This window comes from Furipterus horrens, unplaced genomic scaffold (genome assembly GCF_987537825.1).
Source record: "Furipterus horrens unplaced genomic scaffold, mFurHor1.1.pri manual_scaffold_17, whole genome shotgun sequence".
In the NCBI taxonomy this organism is placed as follows: domain Eukaryota; kingdom Metazoa; phylum Chordata; class Mammalia; order Chiroptera; family Furipteridae; genus Furipterus; species Furipterus horrens.
The window spans coordinates 91588711-91608609 of NW_028327187.1; positions in this window are offsets into that span (position 1 = coordinate 91588711).

The window sequence follows — 19899 nt, forward strand, 5'->3', positions numbered from 1 at the left end:
GAGCCTTTTATTTTTGCCTGACTTTTCAGTTGAGGTTTCCAAGAGGATCAGAGTTCACTAGATGGGGAGGAGATTGGGAGGGCAGGGAGGACAATAGCATGTGTAGATCTGTGCTACAGAGAGGGTCCAGGTATGGGAGCTGGATGAGTGTGGGCTGAGATGTGAGTGGGAGAAGAGAAATTCATCAAGAAATTCAGCTCAAAAGGACCAGAGAAAGATGGATGGGGGTAGGGGCTGTCCTGGAAGGAGATAAGACAGAGAAGGACATTTTTAATTGCTGATGGGGAAGGGTGAGGCTGGGGACCTGAGAGGGAGAGGATCTAATCTCTGAAGTTGCAATACGGTAGCCACTTAGCCACGTCCAACTACTTCAATTAATTAAAATAAAATAACTTAGTTCTTTGGGCCTACTAGCCACATTTTAAGTGCTCAATGCCACATGTGGCTAGTGGCTAGGAAAAGTGCAGATATAGAACAGTTCCATCATGGCAAAAATACCTATTGCACGGTGCTGCCCTAGAGTTTGAGCTCCTGGGACCCAGATTTCAAGAGTGTGATTAGCTGAGAGATGGCTGGAGGAATGCTCTTCGCTTAGCACCAAAGGGCAGGTGGACAGGGTGGTGTGGACAGACACATGCTGGCCAGATGCTGGGAGGGGTGTTTATTCTGTGACTTCCATAGTCTCTGTGAAGTAGGAGGGAGGGGAAGGTGTGGGGCTAAATTTGTAACTGAACCAAGAATGTGAGGGTGGGCGAGAGTGGACCAGGAGGGTATAATAGGATTAGCAGGTATGGTGGTGGTGCTGCTGCTGAGCTGGGCCTCTGGGGGTCAGGCCCAGAGAAGGGCCAGCTTGAATGTTTATTGGGCTGATATTTATCTAAGCAGCTGTGGCAATGGGATAGAGGAACTGAGGACCCCCAAAAAGTGGCTGTCTGAAGGCGTGGAGCGTAGAGGTGAGGGCCTCAGATGGGGGGTTGCTCTGTGTACAGTGACAAGGAGACCCATGGTGTGCCCACGAAGTAGGGGGCTGAACGGAAGTTACTGGAGTGGGAGATTCAGCTGTCTACTGGTGGGTGGTAAATCATCTCAAAATTTAGTGACTTACAACATCAACATTTATTTGGCTCACAAATCTGCTACTTGGGCAGCTTGTCAGGGATAGCTTGACTCCGTTCCACTCAGTGTCAGCTGGGCAGCTTGAAGGGCAATATCACTTGGCATTAACTAGGGTGGCTCAAAGGTCAAAGGTTGGGATCATTTGAAAGCTCACACTTTCACCTATCTGGTGGCTGGCCCTGGCTGTCAACTGGAACATTAACTGGGGCTATTGGCTGGAACTCTTAGCCTCTTCATGTGGCCTGGGCTTCCTTACAACATGGTAGCTGGGTTCCAAGGGTGAATGTACTAAGAGAGAAAGAGTCAGATGAATGCCATATCACCATTTATGACCTGAACTAGGAAGTCAGCAGTATCACTTTGGCTACATCCTATTCATAGAGGCAGTCACAAAGACCTGGCCACGGTCAAGTGGAGGGGAAACAGATTCGTCCTCTTGAAGGGGGTTAGTGGCAAGGTTTTGGAAGAGCATGTGGGACTGACCAGAAGTATTGCTGTGGCCATTTTTTCAAAAATACAATGTGCCAAAGAGCTCAAGAGGTGAGAAGCCATGGTCTTATCTGGTCCCAGGAGAGGAGATGAAGAAGTTAGGCTAAGTTCAAATTCCTTCAATTCCTTCATGCAACTAATATTTATTTATTGAGGACCTACTATGTTCCAGACTGTTTTAGGTGTAGGGATACGAGATGAAAAAAAAAAAATCATAGTCCTTATGGAGATTACATGGTAGTGGGGGAGACTGACAAGAAACAAGCATTTATTATGTCAGGTGATGTTAAATGCTATGCATGAATGATGGTCTGCAACAGCATGCACAGAAAGGATGGACAGAAGGTTGAGCAGCTTGGGCCTTTCAGGATCCTGGATTTTCTCACTGGGGTGGAAGGGGCAAGGTCTGTAAACTGTAGGGAGGAGCAGAAGAGTCTGGCCATTTTTTTGAATGCTGTATCCCAGGTTCCTAGCTTCTAGACTGGATAAACTTCGCAGGGTGTAAGAAGAAGGGCCCCTGAGCATAAGTCTTTGCTCAAGGTCACCAGCTGGTTAGTAGTTATGCAGAAACCAGGCCCACGAAGCAGCGGGCACGTTTGATCCTTTGTCCCAAGGACTCTTCTTCCTGTCCAGTTTCCCAGACGGGGATGGGCAGGGGGAGGGAGGTTCTTAGGGACCTATACCCCAGGGTGTGTGTCTATGCACCCTGGTTTTAGTCCTACAGAAAGCCAAAGGGGCTGAGGAGGAGGGGGTTGGAGCAGGAGAAGGCCGAGGGAGGAAAGGACGTGGGGATTTAATTGGACTCAGCGAACCCTTCCTCGACCAGCCGGCGTAAATCCTTAGTGGAAGCCACCAGTGGCTGGCTCTCCCCGGACCTGGGGAGGCCGGCAGAAGCGCGGTCGTAAAGGATGGGGGGAAATCCAGGGTCTGAGCTCCCCCTATAGCCCAGCGTCCCCCTGAAAACCTGCCCTGGCTGAAAAGCCACTAGGACCAGGCTGCTGGGCGTGGTGAGAGGACAGAAGGTGGATAAAGGGTCCAGGAGCGGCGGGAGGGTGTCCAGGAAGGCTGGGGCCCAGGCAGCGTGGGAGGTGCGATGTGTATGTGGAGATTGGGGCCCCCAGCAAAGGGCGGGGGATCTCGGCCAGGCGGTCTTAGCGAGCAGTATTGATCGAGGGGCGGGCGCAGCGAGCGCGCCGAGAGCGGCTCCATCCATTAGGGCCGCTGTTCGCCTCCAATTAGAAAAAAAATCATTACTCAGCAGCCAGCCGCGGCCTGCGCGCCGCCCGGGACCGCCTGCGAGCTAGCGAGAGAGCTAGGGAACGGCGGGCCTCCCCCACCCTCGCGCTCCCCACCCCCCGCCCCCGGCGCCCCTCCTCCCCCTGGCCCTAATGACAACTATTAGAACTGCCTCCCCGCACCCACCGCCCGGCGAGCACAAAAGCGCGAGATTCATTTGGTAATCGGGGTAATTACAGCGGGGCGCGGGGGCGCACGCGGCGATGGCGGGCGCGCCGGCGGAATGCTAAGGGGCCGGGCAGGCCTCCGGTTCTCACCCCGCCGCCTTCCCCGCCAGGCCCCTCACCCGAACCGCGCTCAGGGCCACGTCTCGCCCCCACCCCCACCGCCATGTCCTTCCCTCCACACCTCCAGCCGTGGGTATGAGGCTGACGGAGGTTCCCGGGCGCGGGACGAAAAGCCACCACATCCCCCACTCCCCGCCACACTCCCTCCCAAGCCCCCGCCCCGCACCCAGCCGCCATGGGCCTTGGCAGAGCGGCCTGCGGCGCTCGGGACAAGATTTGCCACGTCCGGGATCCGGAGAACCCCTCCGAGGTCCGGACGCATAATAAATACCGTGTGGAATGTATTTACTCTGCCGGCCCTAGTTAATTTTCACACCAGCGCCGCGCCGGGCGTCCTCCCCCGCGCGCCCCGGCCTGTCGTTCCTATTTACGGGCGCGAGGCGCCGTCCCTTGAGAGGGACTTTTTTTTTTTTTTTGAGAGCTTTAGGATGGATGCAACGTGTCATTAAACCTGAAAGGGGCTGTTACTTATCAGTAATGGTGTTTTCCATAAGCCTTTCTCCTCACCTTCGCGGGCACAGGTACCACCTGGGTGGTGTATGGGGGGGGGGCGGGGGTAGTAAGCTCTACAGGAGGCCGTTGAGACATCGCTGGAGACTCCCGCCCCCAAACCGCGGGAACACGGACGCTGAGGCCCCCTCTCCACCACCTGGAGGCGCCCCGCTGCACCCGGGGGAGGAATCTTCCTCCAGAGAGGCATAGAACAGCAAGGTGTTAGAGGAGGTGTTCTCGCCTCCTTAGCTGGCGAGAAATGCAGCCTCTCGGTTGTCCCATTCTGGCAGCAGAAAGGCTCAGTGTGATCGGCACTGGAGCAACAGCCCTTAACTGGGGCGATTTCCCATCTGCCTCTCCGGGAAGCAGGGTTGTCTTCCTGCACAGGACTTATCTTGTGGGGAAGCAGAGCTGTGCGCTGGAGGCAGGCCCAGCGAATGGAATGCTCTCCTGGCCTTGTGTGTTCTTAATGACCCATAAGAGAGTCCTCAGAGGTGAAAAACAAAACCCTACAGTCCCTTAACCCTTCCGTGCCCTGTTTGGTGAGATTTCTTAATCTGGTTGTCACATTGTTTCCGCTCTTGATTTCACCCAGGATCTGCCGGCTTCACCGCAGCCCCACGGTGCCAAAACTGAAGTCTGTTCTCCCACCCCTGGGTGAGGGGGTTTTCCCCTGGGCAGGCCTGCAAGGGCTTGTTGTAGGGTGCTGCAAAGCCCTGAAAGTGTGGGCAACTTTTTGAGTACATATGCATTTTTCTATGGGGAGGGGGTTCTTAAAAGGATCTGAGATAGCAGCAAAGGTTTAGAACCACCTACCAGCTACTTGATCTTGCCTAGGTCTTATTTCTGAGCCAAACTTTATTATCAGGAAGAATCAGGCTACCCCAAAGCTGTTGTTGTGATTAAAGCAATGAGATAATGCCTTAATATTTTTAAATCGTACAGGATTCTACAAAGATGAATTATTAATGATGCCAAGATGGCTGTGTGTGTGTGTGTGTGTGTGTGCGCACGCGCGTGCGTGTGCACGCATGCGTATGTGCATGTTTAGTGAATTGGTAGTTAGGGGAGGGTGTGTGTGGGTCATTGGGGATTTTACTTTCCATTCTTAGGGAACTTCTGTTCTGAACACCCTCATCTCTACCTCAGGGCCAAGTGGGATTGATCTGGAATGTTGACCTTCTTTAAAAATCAGAAACCTTTTTGGGTGGTGGGTGGGGGGTGGGGGTCATGGGCAGCAGCATTTGTCTTCCTGCTCACACCCCTCTGGTCCTCAGGAGACTCATGACTTCCTTTGGAGGGTAGTAGTCATTTGCATAGAGTAGGTACTCAATACACCTTTGTGGAATAATCAAAACAATGACTGGGTAGTGAATGATCATGGGCCAGCCCCAAATCTTACAAGTAGAAGAGGACTCTGGACCCTTTCCACCTTAATGTGTTTATTATCTCTAGGGATGAGCCTTGAGGAGCTCAAAGATGAAAATAACCAGAATCCAGGGTGTTCAGCATCCTGACATCTCTATGGGGATGGGTGAGGTGATAGTTAATTCTCTTCATCCACACACTAAGAAACTGCCCCCAGCTGCTGCAATTTCCTTCAGGATCTGATGCAGCATTCCTGCTGAGGCCACACTCTCCCCAGACTGTTACCAATGACAGCATGGCAATTGTACCAGGGTTGGGCCATCTTGCCTGATGTGGGACTTTTCTGATGGGCAGTCTTTGCTCTGGGCTCCCTATCTGCCTGGCTGAGACTTTCTCAGAGCTGTGCTGCATCAGCAGTTCCTCCTACCCCACCCTCCTTCCTTTCCTCTCCTTTCTCAGCTGAGAGACCGGTATCACCTCCTGAAGGCTCTTCTTGCCTACTCCTGCTTCCTCCCCACTTGATCCTTTATAAGCATTTTCCTTAGTACATCTCTTAAAGTTCTAATTCCATCTCGGTGTCTGTTTCTGGGAGGACCCGAACAGCTACAAGGACTAACACCCAGACCCCTGTGCTCTCCATCATTTTAGGTAGTAAGTACCCTATGTGTGCAGGGCCATGTAGAGTCAAGGGTAGAGCTAGAAGCTCTTGGCCTCTTCTTTGCCTCTGTTCCATAAGGTTCTAGGCACCAGACACACTCCCGTGCCCCTCTAGGGCCAGGTGGCCAGCTGCCACACTCCTGCAGTCATGCTGCTTGTGACTGGTATTTATTCTTTCAGTTGCTCCTGGGTTTGGTCAGGCTCATCTCTGCCCAGGGTCCCTCTTGCTCAAAAGCCTGGCTGTAGTTACCAGCTTGCCTGGCTGCTCTTGGAAAGTCAATCCCAAGGCCAGACTGTACTCTGAGACCCACAACTCTTTCTGAATGGCCACTCTCAACATGAATCTGAGAACCAAATGCCAACAGTGAATCAAAGGCTCCCCAGACTGGCTTCTGCCTGGGATGGGGTGAGCCAGGAAGCTGGTAACTCCTGCTCTGTTAGAGATGTGAACCGAAATCAGATTGAAAGAAGGGAAATCAAGGAGAAAAAGCACCATCGGGAAACAAAGGAACTGCTGCTGTCTCAGCCTGCTCCAGGAAAGGCAGTCACCAGGCCAAAGACAGATGAAGTGGAAGGCTGTGTTTTTTTTTTTTTAAGGCGAGGTCAGAGGTCATTAGCTTGGCAAATGTGTCATATCTGACATAAGGAGGGTGGTAATTTGAGGCTGGAAAGCAAAGCCTTGTCTGAACTCAGGCCTGGGAGATGCAATCCACAGAAAGACTCTTCACTGGGGAAAAAGGACAGGGCCTGGACTAGGAAAAGAGTGGCCTGGGGGGATGGCACCCTGCCAGCTGTTCGAGCACCACCTTTCTAAAGAAGATAAATCTGTGAGCTCTCACTTTTCCCATCACTGGCAACTCTGACCGCTCATGGGACTGAGGCCAGCACCCAGTAGCCTGGGCTGTAGCACTTCAGAGACTGCCAGTGCTACCCCTGTAGGCTAATTATTTTTTTCCAGAACCAAAGGCTTGGTGGTGCTAGGCTGCAGCCTCATGGCCAAGGGTTTTGGGGACAGTCCCTTTGGTCATAAGGGGGTCCGGGGTATCTACAAACCCTCCTCAGTTCCTGGGAAGCCAGCCAGAAGCGCTCATCCCCTCCAAGGTACCAGTGAGGTTATCTGTTGTTCCGTGGCCACTGGGCACTGTGGGTCTTTCCAGTTCTGTGATGAGGAGAGCCAGAATTACGGGGGAAAAACTCCAGGAGGACAGGCTTATCCCACGCACTCGTGCCCGCCCCCAGACCTCGATTACAGATGGAAGGATGCAAGGAGGGAGCAAGCAAGCCTGCTGGGACAGCTGCTTCAGGCAGGGGCGCAGTAACTCAGGGCGCATTGTTGCCTGGTGCCTTCGGGATCAGAGGCCTGCTCAGCGGTCTCCTCCTGGCTCCACCACCTCCGACTCTTCCCTCCAGTGCTCCCAGCTTCTCCAGTTCTAACTCTCCAGGCCTTCAGCTTCAAACCCTTCCATCTAACTCTGACCCATCCTTTCGCTTTCAAGCTTAAGCTCCAGGAAGTGCGGACAACCCCCACAGTAAACAAAGCCAAATGTTTTCTTTATCTGGAGCCTTTGCTATGCTAATGTGCATTGTGAATCTTCCGGGGGGGAGGGGGGACGCACCAATCTTTTCCACTGTTTGACTACAAAAGGCCTCCACCTACCCCCATATCTATTAACCCTCTCCCAGAATTAGGTGAAGAGGTGTTTGGGAAATGTTCCTCCTGAGAGAAGCTAGGTAGGGGTGAGATTTTTCTCTCCTAGGTTCTGCTTTTTTTAGTTAGCGGCCCAGAAACCCCTCTTTTCCCTTAGGGACAGGTCCTGGGAATAGAGTTCCTGTCTTGTTGCCTTTTTGCCCTCTTGGACCCTGTGAATGGATTTATCTCTGGAGGGAAAAACCAGTATAACCAGCTCAATCCCTTTTTTGTCACAGTGCAGGGTCATATTCAAGTTTTGGGGTCTAAAATGTAAAGGTGAGTTTTGGGGCCTTCTTTGAGAAAATGAGTGCAGAGGTACGAATTATAGCTGCTAGGGCCTTAGAAGAGGCCTGTGCAAGTGAAGGACCCTGAAGTTAAGCTTCATTAACGTCAAATAAAATCCACACCTGTGCAGAGGCCTTATTATGGGTGTATGTGTAGCTAAGACACGTCCATATGTTATGTGTGGGTAAAGTCTATGGTCTTGGATGGCTCTTTGGTGCTTTGTTATACCTTTGCCAGGCCGTGTCCCACCTGCCTCTTGGCCTGAAGCCAGCCTGTGGTTTGTTCTGTTGGGCCAGGCGTCACAAAAGTGAGTGATCCCTGGTGCATCCTTTGGGGACTGCAGACTGATGAAGGTAGCACAGTAATGATTGGGCAGATCTGTTTGCCCCATCACATCTGCTTTCTGTGGATTCCACAAGGCTGATCCTCTTGGACTGGATCACTTGGATGGCTTTGGCCACTGGCTTTTGGTTGGGTTTGGCCAATGAGACAAGCACTGACAGGCAGTATGTCTGGCAGAAGTTGTCATGAGTTGGGGAGGGGTATGGATTTCCCTGACTGGGCTGCACTTTGGCTGCATGTTCGTGTCCACAGCAACCCTTACCTATAGCTCTCTTCTATCCTGCCAACAGCTCCCACAACTTGCCCCTTCAGCCTAAGGCTTGGTAGCAGCTTCCCATGGTTGTTAGTCCCAGGGCACTTTGCTATCCCTTGTGGTTTCTGTAATCTGCCCACACCTAGGTAAATAGTTCCTTGTTAAACTTTTCCCAATTAGTATCCGTTCCTACTGGGCCCTCACTCACATTGACAGCATGAGTGGTGCTGTGGGAAGTCCCAAAGTCATATCACTAATCACAGACAAGATACCTTGAGTTCCCAATTGGTCAATTTGAATATGCAAATATTAGCCATCAATTGCTTGGGAGTGAGCTTTCCACAGTGGTCTAGAGCCTGGCTGTGGACTCCTTGACTCACCTCTGTGTGGCATTTAGCACTAATCTGGTTTATCCATATGGGCTCCCCATTCCTGAGTGTCCAGATGAGGTTATGGGAGGAACATGACCCCCTCCTCTTCCAGCTTTGTTTATTTGAGGGGGAGAGGAAATCATAATTTGGGGGGAATGTGATAGAACTGCCCAAAGTACATGAGAATTTGCCACATAAATTACGAAACTTAAATGCTGGTTCCAGCAGTGCATTGGTAAATACTTAACAATTGGTGCCCCACCCTCCTTCCCGAAGCCCTGATTTGAAGCATCTGTTGATTTCCATGATGTAAATACTCTGACGACAGCCAATCTCCAGCTACTCAAGTGAGAGCTCTGACTCTGGAGTTGGGAAGAGACGTACAATAGCACACCATTAAATAGCATTTTCACCATGCAGATACAACAGATTAAGTAACCTCAGAAACATAGATATTAGTAAACTATACAAGTTATTAGGAAGGTGGAAGTTATGAGTATTTATTATCTTTATTTTTAATATGGTTTATTCAATTTTAAGTTTTTAATTTATTCAATTTTAAGTTTTTAATTATTTTAATTTTAATTTAATGATTTTAATTTAATATGTATTAATGGCTGTGTTTAACAATTGGCTTACAAAACTCCTGAAAATTTAATGATAGGCTCTCAAAAACTGGTACTCTGGCTTCAGCACACCACGGAAGGGTTCTATTTGCTCTGTTCCATTGGAAAGAAAAATTACTTTTCATCAAGACAGAAAACAAAAACAAAGAAAAGCTACGAGTATTTCAATTGCGCCACCTTGTGGCACGACCTAACACTACCACACCCCCATTATCTGAACGCCCCCCATTTGGTTAGGTTGTGTCTCTATCTGGGGTAGCCAAATGTCCTGGTTTGCCTGGGACAAGTTCTGGTTTATGCCTACTACCCTGGCTTAACTATTAAGCGCACCTCTTTATGTTCTCAAGTGTCCTGGCTTGAACAATAAGTGATTTAGTCACTTTGCTAGATTGTAACTTCCTTGAGGGTAGGGACTGTCTTATTTGCCACTGCATCCCTCTGACCAAGTAGGCAGTCAACTGAGATCAGTTGATGAGCAGTGAAAGTAAGAACTACAGGGAAAGTTTCCCTGCTTCTTTGGTTACATTGATAACGACTGGGATTTGGAAATCTTTTTGTGGTGCAGAGATTTTTATTGTAATGCGGTTGGCCCTGTAATCTCTGACCCAGCCGTCCTCTGCGCAGAAAAAGCCAGGCAGATAGACGTCAGCGCCTCGTCTCCTGGGGGCGTGCGGCAGCCAGAGGGTGTTGGTCTGGCCATCTGGTGCAGGAACAGTCGAGCCGTGTGGGAGCCCAGCTGGCACGGGAATCCTTGGCTGTCCCCGGCAAACAGCATGGGGAGGAGAGCTGTGGGATCAATAGTAATTTCCTTCAGAGGAACGGTGATGTAGTGCAGTTGGCAGTGGCGTTGGGCTTTCCCTGGCACAGAGGTCTCTAAATGCACTTGGCCCTCTTAGCTAGGAAATGGACTTGAAGCAGAACGCTGGACAGGGAAAGGAACAAGGACAGGACTTTCTTGGCCTGCGCCCAAGAGAGGTTGCCAGGTTGGCTGTGGAAGCAAGCTTTCTCTGTGCCTGCCTGTCATCGGCATAAGCCACGTAGACACTTAGAGGCACTGAAAGAGTGGAAATCGTGGAAGCTGGAGCGTTCCCATGGGCCTGCTGGCACCTCCCATGCAACATCTATCTACTCAGCACTTAGGGAGAGAATTCTGTGTGCCAGGAACAGTGCTCAGGTGGTAAAGGTGATCCCAGCTTCTCACCATGTAGAGCCAGAAGGTGAGGAGTTACATGGCATTTGTGAAGCGGACCAATCATTACCGAAATCCTGGCGAGTCCGAGGTGCTTAGGTAGGGGCTAGCAGTCTGGCAAAGATGGGTCAGGGAGGCCAATGGAAGGATGAATAGGAGTTTTGTTGGACAGGGTTGTGGATGGGGTGCTGTACCACCCAGATCCCCCTTCAGCAGTGAGGGGATGGTGGACCACTCAGAATTGCCCTTAGTTCATGGGTGCTGAGCTGCCTTATCCAAGGTAATGCCACTCTCCCTGGGGACCAACTTGTATTCAGTGACTAGTCTGTGGGAGGGGGATACAAGGGTTCACCCCCTTGCCTCAATTTGGGACATCTCTGAAAGGCCATCCAGCTCTAGAACTTTCCATGGAGTCATCTGAGGCCTCTGTTGCAACTGCACAGTAGTTTAAATTCTCCTCTGCCCCATTCCCCGCCCTCACAGGTGTTGTTCCCAAGAGTGCCCTTCAGGAAACCTCCTGTACTCTGGCCTCCATCTCACGACCCATCTCCCAGGCAACCCAGCATAAGCCAGGGAGGGAGGAGGGACAATCCTTCGCAGGGAGAAGAACAGCATGCATTGGGCATGGAGGATGGGCAAGCAGGAGTGACCTGGGTGACGCTGAAGAGTTCAGATTTCCTTCTGCAAGGGGGATGGGGTCTGAATTATGGATCTAGTGATGGGTGGTGGCAGAGAGGGGACAGTAAGTACAAGGAAGTTCAGAGAAGGGAGAGTGTGGTTAGGATGAGCCTAAGGAAATTTGGGAAGGGGCCTGCGGGCACAGAAGGTATCAGGGAAGTCTGCAGTCCAGAGACTCTGAAGCAAAAAAAGACAATCCTGAGAAGCAGATTCTTAACCTTTAATTTTTGGTGGTCCAGAGATTTCATGACATAAAGGTCTTGCATTCCTGTGGTTCTGACCGAGGCGTAGCACATAAGCATTACTTGTAGCTGCCTAGGCAGACTTCTTGCACTTCGTAATGTAAATTATGCTCCTGCAATGGGCCACATGTTCCCCTGGCCTCTTACTTTTTTAGGTTGTTGCTGTGCCCGGCTTGAGCTGGAACAGTGAGGAAGAGCAGGCCTTGAAACTGCATGGGCTTCAGATTCCTCCCACTATATGGTTGAAGCAAACCCAGGGGCAAACTTTTTTAACCCTTCAGAGCCTGTTTCCCGGTCTGCCAAATAGAGAGAAGTAGATAATGAACGGAAACACTTAGCACAGGCCCTAACATTTAGTGAGCACTGAGTAGAGCCCCACATTTTCAGTCCTGCCATTTTGGCTTCCCTTGCTCTAATTTGCACTTCTTTACCAGAAATGCTCCATTTGGTGTGAGAGTTGGGGAAGGTGGTGGGGGTGTGGGTGTTGCAGTAGTGCTGGGGCAGAATCCACAAACAGGCCCCTAAATGGAGCCTTTTAGAGAGAGCCTACTCCTGAAGCTATCCCACATGCGGGCCAACCTGACAGAGGAAGTAAACTTGCCTTTATTGCCTCCATTTCCCAGAGGGGGAAACTGAACTTTGGAGGGAAACTGACTTATCTAAGTCACCAGGGACAGCTGGAGGCCCTGCTCCCTGGCCTTCCAGAGTCCCAGCCCTGTGTCCAGCAGATCTCATGACATGATGTGCAGGTTTATGCTCTTGCTGCTCCTGCAGCTGGTTCTCCTGGTCTCCCCAAAAGGTGAGAAAGAAAGCTGTGGCTTTGGGGCGGGGAGCCTGGAGCGACCAGGAACTGCTCCTGTTTGTTCCCAAGCTCACCAGAAGGGCACCTCCCTCCTCCCCACTGATGTCAGCCGATGACGTCTGGGCCGCATTCAGGCCATGCTGTCATTTGTCCCATGCTCATTCAGCTGATTAAAAGTCATCAATTGTTTTTTAAGCCACCAGCAGGCGAGCCACCAGGCACCATTTGTTATTGCTCGGCCATGCTGTGAGATGCTGTTTAAACTCACTGAGCAAAGCTTTCGGAAACTGGAGGGCAAAAGCGTTTTTTGGAGGAAAGAAAATAGGAGAGAAATGAGTGGGCCCATGTCTCTGCCAGAAGAAACAATCAGGCCAGGCAGCTGAGGGGATGGTCCTCCTTTTAGCAACTCCCACATGGTTCTTTTCAGGGGCCTTTCTCTTGGGGCCAGAGCCACAGGGAACTCCCTTCATCTCTGTCCCTGGTGAAATAATCACTGCTGTGGCTAACAAATGGTACATTTGGGACTTTTTGCCTAGTCGCCCTGCCTCTGAGTTATCCCCTTGCTTTTTGGCTAGGCTAATGTTTCTGAAACACAACTCACTGCCATCCCTGCTCAAACACCTTAAGTGACTCCCCATTGCTTATGGAATAGGGAGTAAAGCTGTTGCCTGGCATTTGAGTTCTCCACAGGGTTGTCAAAGTCCATCCTCTGACTTTTCCAGCCACTGTGCTTCAGCCAAGCCAAACTTTTCAGCCTCCCCCATATATGACTTACTTGGCTGTCTTTGTTCATGCTGCTTTTGCATGAAATGATGCACTATTGCCCCATCCATTTGCTTAGTATATTGAACCTCAGGATCTTTCAAGGACTGTTTGGGAACCCCTCTCTGTCCTGGCATCTTTACTGAAGCCATAAGTCCATGTCCTCTTTCCCCCATTTCAGCCACATGTGAAGCAGGTGCCATGGGTGCCTTACCCACATGCCACGGCGCTCTCACCATTTTCTGTGCGCACACAGTTTTGAGCACCTGGGTCCCTTCACCTGGGGGCTGTTTCTGGTCATGGGGAAGGCAGATAGGAGGTGCCAGGGGATTAATACTCCTTGGGAGTAACCCTCAACCAATGACTGCTGGGAGCTGGTGGATAAACACCACAGCTCCCTTGCCCATGGTAGAATACTATGGAGTGTGAGTTCTATGCCAGCTCTCAGAGGTCCACAGCTAGACTGAGCCTCAGTTGCCCACAGCAGTAACCTGCTCATTGGCTGCCTTCCCTTCCCTGCCTCTTCCCATTGGCTGCCTTCCCTTCCCTGCCTCTTCCCAGATAAACCAAGTGTACTCAGGTTCTTGTCTCAGCATTGGCTTCTGGGGGACCCAAACTCAGACATGTCACTTTGCTCCAGTCCTTTGTCTTTATTTGGTCTGTCCTGGTCCTGCTGAACCATCATTGGATCCCCTACAAGTCCCAACATGGTGCCTAGCCCACAGCATGTACCTGGTAAGTAGGTGACTGGCAAATGTTGAGTGGCTAGAGTCTATATTAGAAAAGCCTGTAAATGAAATAAGCAAACCCTGTTTGGTGTGGATTGTTGTCTCTGCTTGCACAGGCTGGGGCATTCCTACCTCAGTCGTCTGGCTCTGAGAACCCCTACATCTCCCTTCCCTTCTATGGAAATCTTTTACTTCTGTCAAGACCCCCAGCCCCTCCCCTGCATCCTGTCCAGTAGGCTGACCCTGAAAGCTCCCTCCTCTGAATTGCTATTGAATTTTAAAGCACCACTCAGCTTTGCCCTGTCCCCTTCTTTGTATGCGTTAATTTTCTCTCTCTGCTGGGTTCTCCCTTTCTCAAGGGTAAAGGCCTACAATCCCAAGGGCTTCCTGTTACTCACTTCTTCTATACCCAGGAGGAATCATAAGGTCTGATTCCATGTGAATCAGAGAAGTTCAGTGTCATTGGCAGAAACATCTGTTTTTCCAGACATAGCTCAGGGTTTTCCTGACTAAGAAACTTACAAGGAAATGCAAGGCTAAGGATGAGTTTGGTGTCCGTGGGGCCAGGGAAGTAGTAAAGGAGGGAAGGGTGGCTATGACCTGCCTTGGCCTCACGAGAGTTATAGCCCTATGCCTGGACTTCAGCAAGATGTCGTGAGTCTCACAGGAGGGTCTCTCACCTGATGAAGGCAGCTCCCCTTCAGCCAGCCATCCAGAGCTGGGCTGGATCAGGCAACATAAAAAGTCAACAAACACAGGGGAGAAAGCCTTACATGGACAGCAATATCAGAATGCTCGCCTTTCGGCCTCCCTCCAGGCTTCCTTATCAGATGGGGGAAATGTATCTTGTTTAGGCAACAAGGACACTGGTTTTGTTTCTTTAGAACAAGGCCAAAGGGACACAGTTAAGCTCTCTGAGCCTGGAGTCACTCAAGCACCTGGAAAGAACATTCTCTCCCTTAGAGACAGAGTTTTCATTTTCACCTTGCTCCAAACAAAAGCCAGGCGGCTGGCCTTGAGCTACGCCATGGAAAAACAAACTGTGCAGTTCCTCTCACATCTCGGCGGACTTTTCCAGACCACAAATTGGGATGTGCTGTTGGACAAGTATGGATGGATTTATGACAAGAGAACAGGATGGGACATTTGAGGTAGGAGGTGTGGCCATCAAGCACACAGGGACCCGTGGTGTGTTTTCACTGTGGGTGCTAGGCCCGATGGATAAGGACCATAGGAAGTGTCCCTCAGGCTTCAGGCATGTGTTTCTCTGCAGTGACCTGAACTCCAAGAGGCACGCAGGACAGGAGAGGCCTTGCTTCCATGGAGTGCAGCTGCTGTTACCCTGGAAACGGCCCTCTGGCCTACAGGGCCTAATAACATTCCTCAAAGTTTTCGGGAGTTGTGAGTTTTGGAATGATTACATAAACGTGGCTCTGTGGGGGGAGGGCCCTGCATGGGTAATACCCTGCCTCCAGAGTAGGGCCTCGAAGAAAAACTCAGCAAAACAAAGGAGAAAATGCAGCCTGTGGTTTAGAAAGACTCAGGGTTTGCAGAATCCCAGCTGTTGGATGGGAAACTTTAGATGGGAAACTTCTATGTATCTTTCTGTTTCTTTTAAAAAATATTTTATTTATTTTCAGAGAGAGGAAAAGTGAGGGGGAGAGAGAATGAGAGAAACATCAGTTGGTTTCCCCCAACCAGAGACCCGGCCTGCAACCCAGGCATGTGCCCTGACTGGGAACCAAACCGGTGACCTCTCGCTTCACAGGCCAGTGCTCAGCCCACTGAACCACACCAGCCAGGGCTCTTCCTGGGTCTTAGTAACTCCTTGAGCTGCCTTAGCGGAGTGAGAACTGGGTACACATTCAGATGTTGTACAATGCCCTTGGCCATGCTCAGAGGCTCCTCATTCTCCAAACATTTGCTCTCTGGGTCACTGCAGCTATGTGGTTGGGTAGGGAAGCATAAGTTGTCGTATTAGAGAAAAACTTAGTAATGAACTTTGTTCCTACCCAACATCCCTCCCTGCTTACCAGCTTTGTCCCTCCTGCCCTGGAATCTCCAGGATGAGGACCATAGCTGATATAGTGCAGTACAATGACAAAGCGAAGTCAAGAGCCATTGGATTTCCTGAAGTCAATGAAAACAGTGCCAGGGAATTGCTCCCCCCATACAAGGAGCTGCTAATCAGGGTCTGGCCCAGTTAGTCAGTTCTGAACTGGAGAGACATCCAAAAGCAGGAGGCATGATGGGGGTTTCCAAAAGAAGACCTTTGAAGAATAAAGAATCAAGAGAGGACTTTGGGACAATTGATGAAGACCTTGAACCTTTTTTGCCAAAATGATTGTCTTTATCATGGTATGTGAAAGTCAAGAGTGAATTGGAGGCCCTTGTGCAGCTAGATATTTTGGTGGGGGAGGAGAGAGAGAAAAGGTTTTAACTCCTAACCAAACTCGTTAGCATGCTGTAACTAAGAATTAGTTACTAGAACTTAGTGTACAGCTTCACTTAGAAGCTCCATTTTGTTAAATTAATGATAAAATCACTTATTGCAATGATTCAAGTGTCAATTTAAAGATCAAATCCCAGTTGAAGTTTTCCCCCCCCTATTTACTTAGGAACATTGACCTCTACCGGAGTGGTTCCACACAGAGTAGGCTTTCCCTGTGTTGGCTGACCTGAGGTGACAAGGGTCTCCAGTATTTCCAGGAGCTGATGGGCCTGAGGATTTTGTTTTTCTTGGGTGGAGGGAGGATGGAGGGGTCTGGGCTGCCTGTGTCCCCACCCAGGATGAGGAGTGGCATTTAGGGGCCAAAGCTCAGAAACAGGGCATAGAAGCCTGATCAACTGCCTGCTCAACTTCCTTGAAATCCCCAGTGGGATGTCAGAAAGGCTCCTCAAGCATCACCTGACATCCCCCTCCCCAGAACCTCCTCTTCCATCTGAAGCTCCCCTGCCATCCCCAGCCATCTCAGTAACCAGCTACCCCGTCTCCTGTTTTGTGACCCTAGACCCAAGGACTCCCCTTTGCGTTTCCTCTTTCTTTCCTACTCCACATCTGCTTGGTTAGTAAACCCTGTTAGCCTCACCAGTAAAACATGCCTTGACTGTTTTCATGGGTGGCTGCCACAAGGCTGGGCAGAGCCCTGATTGTCTTTCTGCTGACTCCTCTTTACTTCACCCCTACTCCCTGTAGTCAGGAGTTTCATTAAAGAAGCCAGCGTGCCCCCAGTCAGATCACTTCACTCCTCTGCTCAAAGCCCTCCAAAGTTTTTGAGCTCCCTGAGAGTGAAAAGCAGTGCTGATGGCAATTCTGTGGTCCCTTAGTGGTGTCCTGCAAGACCTACAGGACCCAGGCCATCACCTGTCTGACCTCATCATCTAGTCCCTCTTCCTTGATCCCTCTACTCCAGCCATACTTCCCAGAACACAGCAGGCCTATTCTGGTTTATTCCTATCTCAGGACTTTTGCACTTCTTTTTCCCTCTGTCAGGATTATTCCCCCATCCTCAGTTAATGCTGGGTGATTCCTTTCTCCTTTCAGGTCTTTGTGCACACGTCAGCTTCTCAGTGAGGATCTTATTGGCTCCCCTTCCCCCATGCACACTTGTACCCCTTGGCACTCATTAGCATCTGACCCACTATATGATATACTTGGTTATCTTGTTTCTGGCCTTTCTCTCTCTTACTCAGGTGTTTCCAGAAAGGCAGCCTCCATGAGTGCAGGGATTAAAAAAAAAAGTTTCATTTCTTGCTGTATTTCCAGCATGTAGTTCATGTAGTTCATGTAGTTCCTCGAGCTGTACGCAACGAGGAACACCGTAACAGACACTGCTCTTAACGCCATCCCAGACCTACCAGTCATGGAGGAGCTAGACACCCCACCTACTGCGGCAGAGCTCGGCAAAGCCATCGACCGCCTCGCTTGCGGGAAAGCACCAGGAAGCGACGGAATCCCTCCAGAAATCCTAAAGAGCAGGAAACCAGTCCTGCTACAGCCGCTCCACCATCTACTCTGTCGCTGCTGGAAGGAGGGTTACATCCCCCAGGATATGAGAGACGCCAACATTATCACCATGTACAAGAACAAAGGAGACCGCAGCGACTGCAACAACTACTGGGGCATCTCTCTCCTCAGCGTCGTCGGCAAAGTATTCGCCTGGGTCGCTCTTGCCCGCCTGCAGACCCTTGCTTCCCGCGTCTACCCAGAGTCCCAGTGTGGCTTCAGAGCTGGCCGATCAACAGTGGACATGATCTTCTCCCTACGCCAGCTGCAGGAGAAGTGTCACGAGCAGCATAAACCACTCTACCTCGCCTTTATCGACCTCACGAAGGCGTTTGATCTGGTCAGTCGAAGCGGACTCTTCAGCTTGCTACGGAAGATTGGCTGTCCACCACATCTGCTTGCTGTGGTCATGTCCTTTCACGACAACATGCACAGCACGGTGTCCTACAACGGCGCAACCTCTGAGGCCTTCCCAGTCAGCAGCGGAGTAAAGCAGGGCTGCGTCCTCGCGCCTACGCTGTTCGGAATCTTCTTCTCCATGCTCCTCCAATACGCCTTTAAGGACTGCAGCGAGGGTGTCTTCATTCACACCAGATCTGATGGCAAGCTCTACAACCTGGCCCGTCTACGAGCCAAGACCAAAGTCAAAGAGGTGCTCATCCGTGAGATGCTCTTCGCCGACTACGCAGCCTTGACATCACACTCCGAAGAGGGACTCCAGCAGCTAGTCACTTGCCTTTTCCACGCATGCAAGGAGTTCGGACTAGCCATCAGCCTGACGAAGACGAACGTTATGGCTCAAGGCACGGGGACTCCCCCATGCATCACCATCGACGGATACACCCTGGAGGTTGTCAACGACTTCACTTACCTCGGGTCCACCATCTCGAGCTCTCTGTCAGTCGACTTGGAGGTCAACCGGAGAATCGCCAGGGCAGCCACAGTTATGGCCAAACTGAACCGGCGAGCGTGGAACAATTCCAGCCTCACTGAGAAAACCAGACTGCGCATCTACCAAGCCTGCGTACTCAGCACTCTCCTCTATGGCAGCGAGACGTGGACCACCTACGCAAGGCACGAAAGGAAACTCAACAGCTTCCACATGAGGTGCCTGCAACGCATCCTGCATGTTGCCTGGCAGGATAAGGTCCCCAACACCGAGGTGCTGAAGCGAGCCAACATGAGCAGTTTGCATGCAGTTCTTAGTGAGAGACGCCTCAGGTGGCTCGGCCATGTCAAAAGAATGGATGCAGGCCGTATTCCCAAAGACCTCCTCTACGGCGAGCTAGCAGAAGGCCAGAGGATGACAGGGCGCCCAAAACTGCGGTTCAAAGACATCTGCAAAAAGGACATGACACAATGCTCCATCAATCTCAACACATGGGAAGTTCAAGCAGACGACCGCCTAGCCTGGAGGCTCGCGGTCAGGCAAGGTACGTCACGCGCAGAGGCTGCGCGCAACGAGGAGACGGTCCGGAAAAGATCGAGGCGGAAGCAGCGTCAACAGCAGCAACAACAGCCATCTGCCTTCACCTGTAACAAGTGCGGCAGGGATTGTCACTCCCGAGTCGGACTGCACAGCCATTCTCGGCGGTGCAGATAGACTCTCAAGAAGCTACGCCATCGTCTCTCGAGACGGACGGCTGCCGATATCGATATAGTTCATGGCAGAGGGCATCTGGGAGGCTCCCCCTCCACTCTGTGGGAGTTTCAGAAAATAACGGGGGAACTTTGCCTAGTGCTCAGTTGAGGGGTGGACTGATGACTTTGTGGCATTTTGCTGTTGCTGCTAAAGCTATTTTGTTTATGCACACTGGCAGGTAAAGTGAGACATAGGCAAACCCTTTTATATCCACCACAACCCCTGGGCCAGATGCTTTGGGCCTCCCAGATGTTTTAGGTATGTTTTTGTTGAGTGAAAGGGAAAAAGACAGGTGTCTACACTGGCCAATACCAGTGAAAACAGTAGTCTTACTTCAGAGTTCCTGGAATTAGCTTCTCATCTCCTGTAATCTTCCTTCTGCAGTCCCCTGCAGGCTTCTTATTTTGGAAACATCTTTCCCAGGAAGTGACCCTTCCAGGACCCAGGGGTGGAGAAGGAGAGTTGCTTCCTCAGCTGGCTGCTGCAGGGACCTCACTACCTGCGTGGCCTGAATTTCTGGCCCTGGTTTCCCGTCATCGAGGAAGGTTAAAACAAAAATCCCCAAGCCTGGGCCCCAC